General features: G+C 32.8%; 1 protein-coding gene and 2 long non-coding RNA genes across 4 annotated transcripts in view; all 3 read left to right on the forward strand.

The window, feature by feature from the left end:
• LOC134680915 (uncharacterized) overlaps positions 1-15,784 on the forward strand; it is a 499,914-nt gene that overhangs the window by 444,921 nt on the left and 39,209 nt on the right. The gene's annotated exons all lie outside the window — the stretch shown is intronic.
• The window catches only part of LOC134680913 (HAUS augmin-like complex subunit 5), a 409,805-nt gene that overhangs the window by 391,706 nt on the left and 2,315 nt on the right, over positions 1-15,784 (forward strand). The gene's annotated exons all lie outside the window — the stretch shown is intronic.
• Positions 3,084-11,331, forward strand: LOC134681897 (uncharacterized). Of its 2 annotated transcripts, none has more exons than XR_010100710.1 (3): positions 3,084-3,191; positions 9,300-9,429; positions 11,254-11,331. It is a non-coding gene; the product is annotated as an uncharacterized LOC134681897 (long non-coding RNA). The 2 variants fall into 2 exon arrangements; XR_010100711.1 differs by having other exon boundaries at positions 11,263-11,331.

The raw sequence follows: 15,784 nt of genomic DNA on the forward strand, positions 1-15,784 counted from the left end.
CTTACTATTTTTTTTTTTTTAGATATATACATATAAACCGTCAAAGTGAAAAATTATATAACATGAAAATAAAAATACATAGATCATTCGTTTGTTGCAATCAATTATATCAAACATGTAGTTTAATTTTTAGAACCAGTCACTGTCTATAGATATAATGCGTCGGGCATTGTATGCATGAAAATAAAATTTAGATATTTAACTGTATGAAATAAAATTAGTTTAGGGTTTCGCGGAACACAATGTCTCGCCTTCGTTTGCCGTAAACTTGACCTCTCAGGCTGAACTTTAATCAAGACACTATATTTTGATTGGTAGGAGCTTCTGTCTAAGATCAGAAATATTTCCGGTGCCTATAAAATAGCCGACTTTAATTTAGTTATTTGAATCTGAGCTGGCAAAATAGCATATTATATATTATGCTGGTATCGTCAAAACAGCTACAAGTATTGCCTTTAATTACAATGCATATAAATTTTAAATACTATTCTAAATATAATAGCTTTGAGACTCGTGTGCGTTCGTTGTTCATTCGTCAATGAATCATTTAACGTGCGTGTATCGTGCGTGTATCGTGTATTTATCATTCATCGTGCATCGTGCGTGTATCGTGCGTTCATCATTCATCATTCATTTTGCGTTAATCCTTCGTGTAACGCTCATCGCTCATCGTGCGTGTATCGTGTATCGTGCGTGTATCGTGCATTCACCGTGCGTGTATCGTGCGTGCGTGTATCGTGCGTGTGGTCAGTTTGAATTTTAGAAGGTCTGTAGTTAGGACGAACATTATCACACACAACACAAATGACATGTACGACATTTAATCTGTCGAGTTGAGCAATAAAGAACAAAACCACCCAAACTATGAAAACAATGTAAAGAGCAGACATTCTTTGTGTGTAAAGTTATCAGCCATTTTTTTTTTCTGTATTCAATATTCAAACAGCCGATAGATGTAAATTGTAATTCAGGTGCTGATCTAGCAATGGGAATGCTGCAAAAAAAAAACACACAAACTTCACCGATACATGTATAGTGAACTCAGATGAGGCCATGTTATTGAAATACACAATGCAAGATTGATCTTTTCTATACATGCAATTACTTGATATGTGTTTACTTAAAAGTCTTCAAATCTTCCAAAAAAAACCCAGCTAGAACACAAAATTCTTCAATACAGTTATAATCACAAGCAACATGGTGGATTTCTAACACACTAGTACAGGGAATAGCTAAAAACGCAGGAAATGACATCATCAAATTTTCTGGCTATAGTGTGGTGCTCATTAATTTTGAAAGAAATTAGTGTCGCAATGATGGCAGAACAATGCCGCTAGCAGGCACATCCTGAAACACCTGGAAGCACACAATATACTTACCTCACTTCAACATGGTTTCCGTAGTGGCCATTCCTGCGAAAGACAACTTCTAATTACTATGCATGACATCATGAAATCCTTTGATGCCAAGAAGCAAATTGATTTAACCATACTGGACTTTAGTAAGGCATTTGACACTGTGCCTCATCGAAAACTACTACACAATTTAAAGAACTATGGAATTGATGCAATACAAATGCATGGATTAAATCGTTCCTAATGCAACGCCAACAGCGAGTTATCGTCGAAGGAGAATTTTCTTCATCTTGTTCCTTCGACTCAGGGGTGCCCCAAGGAACTGTCCTCGGTCCCCTTCTTTTTCTATGTCATATTAATGACTTGCCGCTATGTGTAAAATCACAAGTACGTCTGTTTGCCGACGACTGCCTCCTGTAAAATACCATCGAGACACCACAGGACCAACTCCAAATACAGAAAGATCTAGATTCACTTGACAACTGGGCAAAGGACTGGGGTATGCGTTTTAATGCCAGTAAATGCTATGTCATGTCAATTCACCGTAGCAGGTCCCCGCTCACATACAGTTATACACTAAGTAACCACATATTAGAGCAGGTCAATGAAAATCCATACTTAGGTGTAATTATTAGCGATAATTTGAAATGGTCATCACACATAAACAAATTCTGCAACAAAGCCAATTCTACACTTGGATTCATCAGACGGAACCTTAAACACTGCAACAAACATTTTAAGGAAACTGCCTACATCTCGCTAGTTCGATCAGTCTAGATTACTCAGGCACTGTATGGGACCCATACCTACAAAAAGACATAAATCGCATAGAGAACATACAAAGAAGAGCAGCTAGATTTGTTTTCAAAGACTATAGACGTACTAGTAGTGTCACCTCCATGATGAAAGACCTTGGTTGGAAACCTCTTGTGGAACGAAGACGAGAACAACGACTGGTACTACTGTATAAAATAGTGAACGACCTGGTAGCCATCCCCACTGAACATCACATAGAATTTAATACTAGACCATCCAGAACTTCTAACGTCAAACAAATAAAACTTCTATCAGCAAATACTGACATTTACAAACACTATTTTTTTCCACAAACTATCATTGATTGGAACTTACTACCAAATGCTGCCGTGAACTGTAAAACTGTGGAAAGTTTTAAGGCAGTTATATCGCGCGACTAGACATCAGTGGCGCACACACATTTCCTGGATAAGTTTTACTCAGTATTTTGAGTTCATTTCCAGTACTATACAGATACAGATGCTAAAATCAATGATTGGCATTTGATAAGCTATTGCAGGATATACTAAACCCCAAATAGTGTCTTAAACTTCTTCCTTATTCCCATTAGAAACTTTTTAAAATTGATTCACCTTGGTAACAGGAAACAACTGGATTTTTTATACCATTTTTTAAATTGCCACTGTTTATATACCACATTTAACAATTGTTTGAATTACAGATAACAGTTCTATATCCTCAATGTGTGTTCTTCGATTTGTGTTATTAAAATACCGGTTCTAAAGATTTTTTTGTGTTTTTTTTCTTATTGTCAAAAATTAGACTTTTTCAGATATTGTCTCACTTACTTATATCATGGAAGTATTATATTGATTGCATGAAGGGTATTTCAAATTCCGGAAAATTTATTAAGCTTAACCCGTTCCTGTTTTGTGTACTATAGCTGTTTTTAAGGTTATCTCCCTTCTTTGGCGGTGGTGTCGAAAATGGTTTTCGAATGAGATGATTCTGAGATTGGAAGAATGGTTCGAAGATTTTCAAGTTTTTTCCTGAACACTGTAATTTGATTGATGATGTTGGGTAAATTGTAAAGTTTATAAAAGATAGAACCAACAGTTTGATTTATCATAAACCTTCATGGCTAAATTTACCAAGAGACGAAACTGGCCCACAGGCACTTGTTTCTATCCATTGGAAGAACCACTATATACGTTGATAGTGGTTCTTCCAATGGATAGAAACAAGTGCCTGTGAACTGGCCCCATGAATTTCAAGGAATTTAGCTTTCGGGTCGACCCCACGTCTAGCCGGCCCATGTCGATCCGTCCCACGTCGATCCGGCCCCAATAAAAAATATATTTATAAGGAATACAAATAAAGATAGAACATCATATTGGAACTACATAGAAAATATTATAATTGAAGACAGTAAACTGAAAGATAGTAAACCAAGCAAAAAATTTTGGTCATTCATAAAAAAACAAAAAAGCGAAAATATAGGTGTATCACCACTAAAGGTAAATGGTATTATAATAACAAACCCCAAGATCAGGCTGGAGCACTAAACCATCAGTTTCACTCAGCATCTACCACACCTAAACCTTTGAAATTATCTCACATTTGTGAACTAAAATCATTAAAATCAGCAACACATAAATTTGAAATGAAGCAAATAAACATCACCCCAGAAGGAACATCTAAATTACTAAATAACTTAAACCCATCAAAAGCAATTGGACCAGACAAAATATCACCTCATTTTCTAAACGCTAAAAGAAGTTCATCATGAAATCTCACATATAATATCTGACTTGTTTAACTCATCAGTAAATACAGGCACAGTACCAAACGACTGGAGAGAGGCCTTGGTTACACAAGTTTTCAAAAAGGGAGCAAAATCTAAACCTGAAAACTACAGGCCCATCCATCTCTCTAACCTGTATTCTCAGTAAATCACTAGAACATATAATTGTATCATCCATAATGAAACATCTAGACATTCACGATTTACTATATCCACTGCAGCATGGTTTTAGATCAAAAGTTAGCTGTTAAACACAACTTTTAACTTTTACACAGCAAATACTTAATTATATGGCAAACGGTAAACAAACTGACGTAGTTGTCATGGATTTTTCAAAAGCGTTTGATAAGGTGGACCACCGAAGACTTATCCTAAAACTGAAACGCATGGGAATAAATAACAAAACAACAAATTGGATAGAGGCATGGTTATCACATAGATCCCAAAAAGTGGTGGTTGACAGTCACACATAAAATAGTTGTCCTGTATTGTCAGGCGTTCCCCAAGGCTCTGTTCTCGGGCCATGTCTATTCTTAATTTACATTAATGACATGCCAGACAACCTCAAAAGTAATGTTCGCCTCTTTGCAGATGACACTATTGTGTATCTAACAATCTCATCATTAGATGACTGTCACACCCTTCAATCAGACCTACATAAACTGAAACAATGGGAGCAAGAATGGCTTATACATGTCCTTCAACCCAGACAAATGTGAAATCATCCACATTACAAGAAAACATAAACCAATCATCTATAAATACACATTACATAATCATATTTTAAAATCAACAAAGCAAAATATCTTGGCGTTTCAATCACAAACGATCTGACATGGAATTCTCATATAAATGACATCACAAACAAAGCTAATGCATCACTGAGATTTATTAAAAGAAACGTCAAAACTAACAGCATAAAAACAAAAGAACTGGCTTACAAAACATACGTAAGACCAAAAATAGAATACTGTAGTGTCTTCTGGGACCCCTGGCAGAAACAACAAATACATAAAATTGAAATGGTACAGAGAAGAGCTGCCAGGTATACACTCAACCAATACAGCTATCAAAGCAGTGTAACAGCTATGATTGAACATCTAAGATGGCCAACACAGTGATTGAACACTACAATAAAGAAGAAATCTTGCATCTGTCACCATGCTTTATAAAATTCAACACCAATTAGTCTCCATCCCAGTAAATACATACCTAATACCATCTAAAGAACATAAATTTATACAGCCATTCTCTCCCACAAACTATCATTTATATTCATTTTTTCCTAGAACAATAAGGTTGTGGAATTCCCTACCATACCAAGTAGCCTGTAGCCCAGACTTAGAAGCTTTTAAGTCTGGTGCAAAACCACATATTTATTGTTAAATCAAACCATGTTTTTATCTATATACAAAAAATAATTAAAAAAATGTTTTTCTTGCAATTATTGTAAATATGTTTAGTTTTTAATTTGTTAATTTGTATGCGCCTTCTTGTAATCTTCAACATATTGAAGTTAAGAAGTATTATGTAGATGTGTATATTGATTGTAATTCATATATGTTTATGATTTTTATTATAATGTAAAAGGTGTACGGTAAGAAAATATAAAAAAGGCCTAATTGTATTAAAACGTATATATAAAAGAATTCAGACATCAACATTAATCAGCAGTAATTAGCATTTTATTTCAATTGACTGTGATCCGAACAAGTCTTTCGTCTTGTGTAATAACAAATATTTACACACACAACAGTACAAGCCGATCCCCAAGCTGATACATACAAACTTTGTTTTTATACGCCCGTCGTCTTTTAGACTGGACGTATTATGGTATACCGTTGTCCGCCTGTCCGTCCGTCGTCCACACTTCGGACAATAACTCAAAAACGCTTTCACCAATTTCCATGAAACTTAAGTGAATTGTTTATATCTATTGATGTAAGCTCCCTTTCGTTTTTAAGTTTTGGATTTATGGGGCTTTATTCATAAAAAAGGGGGGATTTTCAACACTTCGGACAATAACTCAAAAAGGCTTTCACCAATGTCCATGAAACTTTGGTGAATTGTTTATATCTATTGATGTAAGCTCCCTTTCAATTTTTATAAATTTCAGATTTTAAGTTTTGGATTTATGGGGCTTTATTCATGAAAAAAGGGGGATTTTTAACACTTCGGACAATAACTCAAAAAGGCTTTCACCAATGTCCATGAAACTTTGGTGAATTGTTTATATCTATTGATGTAAGCTCCCTTTCAATTTTTATAAATTTTACATTTTACATTTCCGTGTTATGAATTTTTATGCTTAAAAAAGGGGGCATTTTCCAATTTTGGGACAATAACTAACACTTTCACAAAACTTTATGCAACTTTGATAAATTGTTTATATCTATTGACATAAGCTCCCTTTCCATTTTTATACAACCGCAAATTTTGAAAAAATTTTCGTCGTATATTGCTATCACGTTGGTGTCATCGGCTGCGTCGTCGGCGTCCGAATACTTTTAGTTTTCGCACTCTAACTTTAGTAAAAGTGAATAGAAATCTATGAAATTTTAACACAAGGTATATGACCATAAAAGGAAGGTTGGTATTGATTTTGGGAGTTTTGGTCCCAACATTTTAGGAAATAGGGGCCAAAAAGGGCCCAAATAAGCATTTTCTTGGTTTTCGCACTATAACTTTAGTTTAAGTTAATAGAAATCTATGAAATTTTGACACAAGGTTTATGACCACAAAAGAAAGGTTTGGATTGATTTTGGGAGTTTTGGTTTCAATAGTTTAGGAATTAGGGGCCAAAAAAGGGCCCAAATAAGCATTATTCTTGGTTTTCGCACAATAACTTTAGTTTAGGTTAAATCAATGAAACTTAAACACAATGTTTATGACCACAAAAGGAAGATTGGTATTGATTTTGGGAGTTTAGGTCCCAACAGTTTAGGAATTAGGGGCCAAAAAGGGACTCAAATAAGCATTTTTCTTGGTTTTTGCATCATAACGTTAGTATAAGTAAATAGAAATCTATGATATTCAAACACAAGGTTTATGACCATAAAAGGAAGGTTGGTATTGATTGTGGGAGTTTTGGTCCCAACAGTTTAGGAATAAGGGGCCCAAAGGGTCCAAAATTAAACTTTGTTTGATTTCATAAAAAATTGAATAATTGGGGTTCTTTGATATGCCGAATCTAACTGTGTATGTAGATTCTTAATTTTTGGTTCCATTTTCAAATTGGTCTACATTAACATGATTAAGGTCCAAAGGGTACAAAATTAAACTTAGTTTGATTTTAACATAAATTGAATCCCTGGGGTTCTCTGATATGCTGATTCTAAAAATGTACTTAGATTTTTTATGATTGGTCCAGTTTTCAAGTTGGTCCAAATCTGGGTCCAAAATTAAACATTGTTTGATTTCATCAAAAATTGAATAATTGGGGTTCTTTGATATGCCAAATCTAACTGTGTATGTAGATTCTTAAAGTTTGGTCCCGTTTTAAAATTGGTCTACCAGGGTTTCCCCTGGGTCAATTATTTTTTTCGCCACCTCTTTCGCCAAAACAATATATTTTTCGCCACTTTATTATTTTTTTTCGCCAAGTAACACAATATATTTTTCTTTTAAAATTTTCCTTTTTTTTCAGCCCCCCCCCCCCCCTAAATAAGAAATGGTTTTACAACAGAACGAAGCATCTTATCACTTGAAATTGATCCCTCATGTAAGGTGTAGTCATTACATTGAAGGGTTACTCTCATGCCTCTCATGCCAACCTTTTGTATATATTTCTTCATAACGACAGTTTTCTTTTCTAGACCATCGTAAATAAGTAAAACTATATGCTTGAAATACGTGTGTCACTGAAACGACTTTGGAGTACCCACTCAAATCAATGATCTATATGAAAGTTAAATGATAAAGTTTTAAATCAGAGATCTTTTTTGCTTTTGAACATTTCCCGTCATAACAACGATTTTCTTTTCTGGACTATCATTAAAAGAAGGAGAGGCAGCATAAAAATTTTGCTTCAAACACGTGCGTCGCAAAGTGGTTAATAGTTCCCTTTTGTGACATGTGACAGAAGCCATTTAATCATATCATTTTGTCATATTATAACAATCAACACCTTTATTAATTAGTCCTTTGATGTCGATAGCTATGAGTGCAATTAGCTGATTATTGATTTTCTGTCAAAATCTTAACGAGTTCAAGGTGAATTCCGAGTATTGTCTGATTGGTAAAGTCAGAGAAACCCGAAAAAAGTAAATAAACAAGATGGCTGAAAATAAATCGTTTTATATATTTCTTTCGCCAAATTCTTTCGCCAAGGACGAATTTTAATCGCCACAATTATTATTTTTTCGCAAATTGCGAAAATGGCGACCGCCAGCGGAAACCCTGTGGTCTACATTAAAGTCAAAAGGGTCCAAAATTAAACTAAGTTTGATTTTAACAAAAATTGAATTCTTGGGCCTCTTTGATATGCTGAATCTTAACATGAACTTAGATTTTTGATTATGGGCCCAGTTTTCAAGTTGGTCCAAATCAGGATCCAAAATTATTATATTAAGTATTGTGCAATAGCAAGAAATTTTCAATTGCACAGTATTCAGCAATAGCAAGAAATCTTCAATTGCACAGTATTGTGCAATAGCAAGAAATCTTCAATTGCACAGTATTGTGCAATAGCAAATATTTTCAATTGCACAGTATTGCACAATAGCAAGAAATATCTAATTGCACAATATTGTGCAATAGCAAGAAATTCAAATTGGATTTCAATTGGAGTTATCTTTCTTTGTCCAGAATAGTATTTGAATCAACTTAAATTATTGTTTTATATATACAATATACAAAGTATATATATATACTTTTACTACCAACTGATAGATTAAAACAATCTTTACCATTCGGTAATAACAAGCACTTTTTTTACATTTTAATATTTTATGATGTATTTAAATGAGTAGTTATTGTTGCAAACTTCATTAGAAATTTGAATTGAGATCAGTTTTGAAATAAGGGAAAGGGGGATGTGAAAAAAAAATTGGGGGGTCAATTTTTTTCATTTCAGATTTCATAAATAAAAAGAAAATTTCTTCAAACATTTTTTTGAGAGGAATAATATTCAACAGCATAGTGAATTGCTCAAAGGCAAACATTTTTTTTAAAGTTCATTACACCACATTCATTCTGTGTCATAAACCTATGCTGTGTCAACTATTTAATCACAATCCAAATTTAGAGCTGAATCCAGCTTGAATGTTGTGTCCATACTTGCCCCAACCGTTCAGGGTTCAACCTCTGCGGTCGTATAAAGCTGTGCCCTGCGGAGCATCTGGTTAACATTTCTAATCAATCTGGATAATAATTTATTTTTGCAGAAAGATACATGTAGCAATGTCATTTGATAAAGATATAGCATAAAGATACCTGGGCTTTACAGGAGACACACTTCCATCCACAGGATAGACATGTTAATACACCTGTACCCAATGCCAGCCAGTTTAAACAGTAAGACATTACACAATTACTGTGAATTTGTTATTATTCCATGGGTACCAATTTTGTGGGTACAAGTAAACCACAAATATAAATGTTCATCAAATTACTAATTTTCTTTACGGTTGTATGCAGATTTTGACAAATCCATAAAAATCAACAGTGATCAAAGAAAATTGGTAGCCACAATAATAACGAATCAACAGTACCGTCTTTTGGTATGTATAGTGCGCATTTGTGTTTAGTGCGCACCCCCTTTGTGGTCCAAGAAACGAGAGAAAAAAAGTTTATTGGTCATATAATACTAGACATTTTCGGAAAAGTTACAGCTCCAAAATCGGCAAACAGGAAGTTTATCGGTTAACAGGAAGTTTTTTAAATGGACACCAATGTCGGAGAATTCCGTACGGAATACGTAATTAATATGAAATTGAAAGTATTCTTACAAATGAATAAGAATTCTATTAGATTGAGATAAATATTTAATTCAAATTTAATAAATGGTTTGAGTATCAAGGACAAGTTTAAATGTCCAAATTATTGTTCTGATTCAAACAATAAAATAATTACGAATCAGTCTAATAATTATAATTAATGTCATTCAGTGGCAGATGCAGGAATTTTCGAAAGGGGGGGTGCTAGCCCAGGGCAGAGGGGGTGTAAAACATATGTCCCGATTCAAATGCATTGATCGGCCAAAATAAAGGGGGGGTGCGCACCCCCGGAACCCCTCCTCTGGATCCGCCACTGTCATTAGTGCTGTAATAAATTGTTAAAATCTCATTGTTTTTATTTTTTTGTTTGATGATTCCAGCTGTTAATCCGGATTATCACACCTCAATCAACGGGTCTAATCGATGTCAAAACAAATCAGTGACAGGTTGACCTTGTTCCTAATTAAATTCGTTCAGGTTACAATTATGGGATTATCATATTTTCAATCATAATTTCTTGAATGGTTTTAAACAGTTGTTTAAAAGTTGAAAAGTTACAAAGTAAAAACGTATTTTTCCTAATAAATTTTTCGTAGAGTAAATCGTCACTTTACAATATTAAGTCACATGACTGACCCACATGACTTGTGATCACCTGATTAATACATTAGAAAAAATGGCGTGGTTTATTCAATTTTCATACACTTTTCTTCAACTCTCTATGATGAACACATACAAAAATAGTAAGTTATGACAACAAGGAACACAGAGGCTAATTTAATCGACAGCAAAAGCTTTATTGTGTCTTTATTAAGACTTGGCAAATTTCCGGATTGCAAAACAGATGGACAAATTTACACAATAAACGTAACAACAAAGATATAAAATGTATTTTATTTGAATAAAACATGACAAATTAAGAACAATACGATACATATTACAATTATAACATGTAAAACATAAAAACAATGGAGGTTTTAGCAAAAATATCACTTCACTTGTAAATTTCTTTGTCGGAGTTTGGACCTGAAAAAAAAACTAAGAAATTGTTTGTAGTCATGTATAACACGCACCCCTCTTACAAGAAACATGACTTAGGGTATAAATGTGTGCGTTATACATACCAAAAGACGGTAGTCACTTTTAATTGTATATCCAGTGAAAAATGACAAAAAAATGTGTCTCACTCACAAAATCCCATGAAACAACAAATTTATTATAGGAGCAATGCATTTATCTGCTGTAAATTTTCTGATTAAAGGTGTCTTTTAAAAAAAATCTTTACCTAATTTGATAAATAAAAAATTTAAGTGTTCTCTTTAACATGTTTAAATTAAATATATAAACATTTTATACAATTACGATTATCAATATTATTACTTTGTTATTCATTTTTTTTCAGAATTTTCAGAATTTTCTGAGGTCCTTCGGCAGATTTCTGGAAGTTTAATTTGTTTTATCAAGAGTAAGATATGCACAGTATGTATATTATATGTATAGAGTGAATTTATCAAAAAGAATAAACATATCAAGATGTAAAAATCTGTAGGACAATGCATGACAAGGACAAAGACAACCAATAAATATACAATATATGTCAGTCAGGGGTACTACTTTTACAAGTACAGTACAGGTAGGGACTTATTTTTATGGAAGCCTTAATCCGTCTAGATGTCAGACTGGTCGGACAATTGTCCCAGTGTAATAAACACCTGCTGTGCAATATCCAAGTGGAAGGTCGTAAATCAATCTGTACCAGCTTGATTAGAATTAAATTTTACCTGTACAGATATATATTTGTATGTATGGAGAAAGGATAAATGTAAAATATTGTTTTGTATTCAAAGAGAAAGAATTGAAATTAAAATTGAATAAAAGAATTTAAAATAAAAATTAAATATTTAGAATTAAAATTAAAATTAAATATCATGAATGTGGGATTTTTTTTTTTTATAATTTGAAAATGAAATAAAGACGATTTTTAACAATATATTGTGTTGCCAATTATTATAATAGTTTTGTGCCATTAAGGTATTTTGTATTTGCATTTGTATTTGTAAACCGTAAATATTTCATCTAATTCAAAATGATAAGCCTAATAACAACCAAGACTGTTTTCAATCGAAGTTTAAATCAAATTGTTGAGACATCAATCCCGTAAATTATACAAGTTTTCGTTTATGGTTATATTATTTCCCCCTTTTAACGTCCTGTTCCTTGATATGTTATTATTAGAAACACAATTCTAAGTATAAGGCCAACATATCATATTTATAAAATATGTATAGGCATTGTGAATAAAGTTATTTTCCTTTTCATACAACTTTCCCCGTCGGAGCCTCTACATCAATTCACACCTGTCAATCATTTCTCGCAAGTAAAACGTTTTGGTCAGACAGATCACTCGTGCTTTCTATTTTGACATATTTCCCGTTTATCTCTTTGAAAGACAAACAATTGGTTCTGGAAATACAATATTTATAACGCCGTGATCATATTTCGATTCTTATTTTTTATTTTACAAAAAATTGTTGACACTCGAGATATTGCCTTTCTATTTTCATGTCTCGACTATTTTATGAAAATCGCCGGTGTTTTTATTAAAAATATATTTTACGAATCGATACACGAAAATCAAAAATTAACCTTATATAGTTTATTGAATAAATGCACATTTATACCCAAATGGGGTTGAAGGCTAATCGTACTAGTCATGATCAGCTGTCTTTACTTTTTCGTCGTACTTCTAGTCATTCTATAGCTCTCGCAGTCCGTAAGAATTTTTAAATCGATGTTGTATTATTTCCGAAGTTTAAAGGAGTTCTCCAAAGTAGATTATTTAAATGGGAATCCGGGAAATGACTGATGAAAATAAAACAAAAAATAGTTAAAGAAGACTAAATCTTGTTTTGATTTTACATGTATGTAAATCGATTAAATTTCTATTCTGGTCAATAGATCAAGAGCCTCAAAACTAACGCACAATTATACTGTCAATCATTCCACATCAAATTTAATCATGAATGGATTTTCCCACAGTCGTCGGTAAGGTCACCTGAGTTTACTGTTACGACATTTCCCGCCATATAAAAATCTCGTGCAGTGGACAAAATCGATCTTTAATATATTTTATTAGCATTCAATAATATTGTGAGTGGAGTCAAGTTAAAAGTTCAACCACGTATACACGCTGTTGATCACTAATATGTGTATCATGGAATTATCTTTTCACGGCAAATTTTTCTTAACAGATTGCTGTTAAAAATATATAACATACAAGTTTCCTTTTTTACATGGATTGTGCGTAAATTAATATTATGCAATTAATTTAATTTCAGGATTAACACTTTCGGAATCTGGGAATTCTTTTTTTCTCGCGATGTCGGGATTTTGATTTATTTAAATTCGGGACCTTGGGACTTCGTGTTTTTAAGCCCGGGATTCGAGATCCCGACCCTATTTACCCCCTACCCCCAAATGCAGATCAATTATATAAATTTAGCATAATGAACAAACACGTAAATCTTAAAATAAACTTATGTCCGGGAAGAATCAATATCTTCTTCTAGTGTTATTATTTGCGTTCTATCTTAGTTATACATCTCCAACTTTGAAGTTTCAGACAATAAATTGTTTACAGTAAAAAGTAAAAACTACAAAGAATCAGCAAGCTTCTAAATAATAAACAAGTATTGCTCACTGTAATTATTTTTTTTTATTTTATCTCGGAACTGACCCAACACAGACTGAATATTAAATACATATTATAGAAATATTTTGCATGTGGCCGCGTCAAACTAACCCTTGAGACAGCATTCTGCTAATCAATGGATTTACGAGTAAAACAAAAATAACAAAAATAACCGTAAGCTTCCCGAAATAGAATACCCGTACATGTAAAAATATTTTTGAAATTTTATGCAAACAAATAAGAAAAAGATACACAAAAAAACAAAAAAATAAACAACAAGGAACATAGAACAAAAATAATTTTGAGGAACTAATTAAAAAATAAATAGCAGTTGAAATATAAAAACCATAATTAAAAAAATAGGCTATTTTTATTAAAACAGTTTTCTCCAGTACTTCACCTGTAAAAATATTTTATGTCAAAAACGATGAAATCAATAAAGTGACTGAGAGGTTAAAATTACAGGTAACCTGATTCTGAAATCAGTGAACCATAATTCTAGCAGCAGGATTAAGATGAAAGGACAAATATATTGCCAATTACACCTGGACCTGTTGATTAATGACCATACTACCTACCATAAAAATGTCCGATTATTCATATCCGACTAGACGGATTAAGACATCCATAAAAATAAGTCCCTACCTGTACTGTAATTTCTATTTACTTGAAGAAGTAAAATAAAATATACTTATATAAGTGAATTATTATGTTTAAATAATCTCCCCTTAATTTTCTTGTATATAAGTGAATTTTTTTTACAATCCCTCAAAAATTCTCAAGTTTTGAGATGTAAAAACATGCCTTTAATGATTTTTCTTAGCTTACCTCATAATTTTTTATTAGAGTTCAATGTTTCCTCTCATTAATTCAACAAAGAAACTGATAGCGCAAAGATCTAAAGTATTTTTGCAAGGCCTTCAAAAATTGCTCTTTGGGGGCTTGTAAATGAGCAGTGTTTTGAGGATAACAGACACATTGGATTTTCATTGTCCATGAAATTACACTTAAATAATAGTAAAGACATCTGCAAAGACAGACAATTAAAAAAATTATTTTAGAGCAAAGAAATCCTAAGAATTTAAGAAAAGAAGATAGTATGACTTTTTCACTTATACATTGTATAAGTAAAAAAATCTGTATGTCTAAGGGACATAACTAAGCCAATTTTTTTTTACCTAATATATTGATCTTACTGAATCTGGTCTTGATATCCATGCATATTTGTGGATTCATTAAAACGATTAATCCTGCTGCAAATGTTTGCACCTGTCCTAAGTCAGGAATCTGATGTACAGTAGTTGTCGTTTGTTTATGTAATTTATACGTGTTTCTCGCTTCTCGTTTTTTTATATAGATTAGACCTTTGGTTTTCCCATTTGAATGGTTTTACACTAGTAATTTTGGGGCCCTTTATAGCTTGTTGTTCGGTGTGAGCCAAGGCTCCGTGTTGAAGGCCGTACATTGACCTAAAATGGTTTACTTTTTATGCCCCACCTACTATAGTAGAGGGGCATTATGTTTTCTGGTCTGTACGTCCGTTCGTCCGTCTGTTCGTCCGTCCGTCTGTCCCGCTTCAGGTTAAAGTTTTTGGTCAAGGTAGTTTTTGATGAAGCTGAAGTCCAATCAACTTGAAACTTAGTACACATGTTCCTTATGATATGATCTTTCGAATTTTACAACCAAATTAAACTTTTGAACCCAATTTCACGGTCTACTGAACATAGAAAATTAAAGTGTGAGTTTCAGGTTAAAGTTTTTGGTCAAGGTAGTTTTTGATGAAGTTGAAGTCAAATCAATTTGAAACTTAGTACACATGTTCCCTATGGTGTGATCTTTCTAATTTAATGCCAAATTAGATTTTTTACCCAATTTCACGGTCTATTGAACATGTAAAATAATAGTGCAAGTGGGGCATCCTTGTACTTTGGACACATTCTTGTTTTTAAATTGTTATTTGGATGGAGAGTTGTCTCATTGGCACTCACACCACATCTTCCTATATCTATATATTTGTGTCCACTTGTTGTTGAAATTGTAGATTTTTCAACTTTTTGAGACGCATTCAGACACATCTAGTGCTCTATTGAAATGAAGAATGAATGGTCTTATTAACATGAAAAACTTTTATTAAGAACAATAACCTATAGTATTTTTGGTATTTTGATTTTTAGGCTCCAGAATGATTGTATATTATTACACTGTTTGAAGATGAAGTATGAAGACACATTAAAGAAAATAA

The sequence above is a fragment of the Mytilus trossulus genome, chromosome 8, assembly GCF_036588685.1.
Source record: "Mytilus trossulus isolate FHL-02 chromosome 8, PNRI_Mtr1.1.1.hap1, whole genome shotgun sequence".
In the NCBI taxonomy this organism is placed as follows: domain Eukaryota; kingdom Metazoa; phylum Mollusca; class Bivalvia; order Mytilida; family Mytilidae; genus Mytilus; species Mytilus trossulus.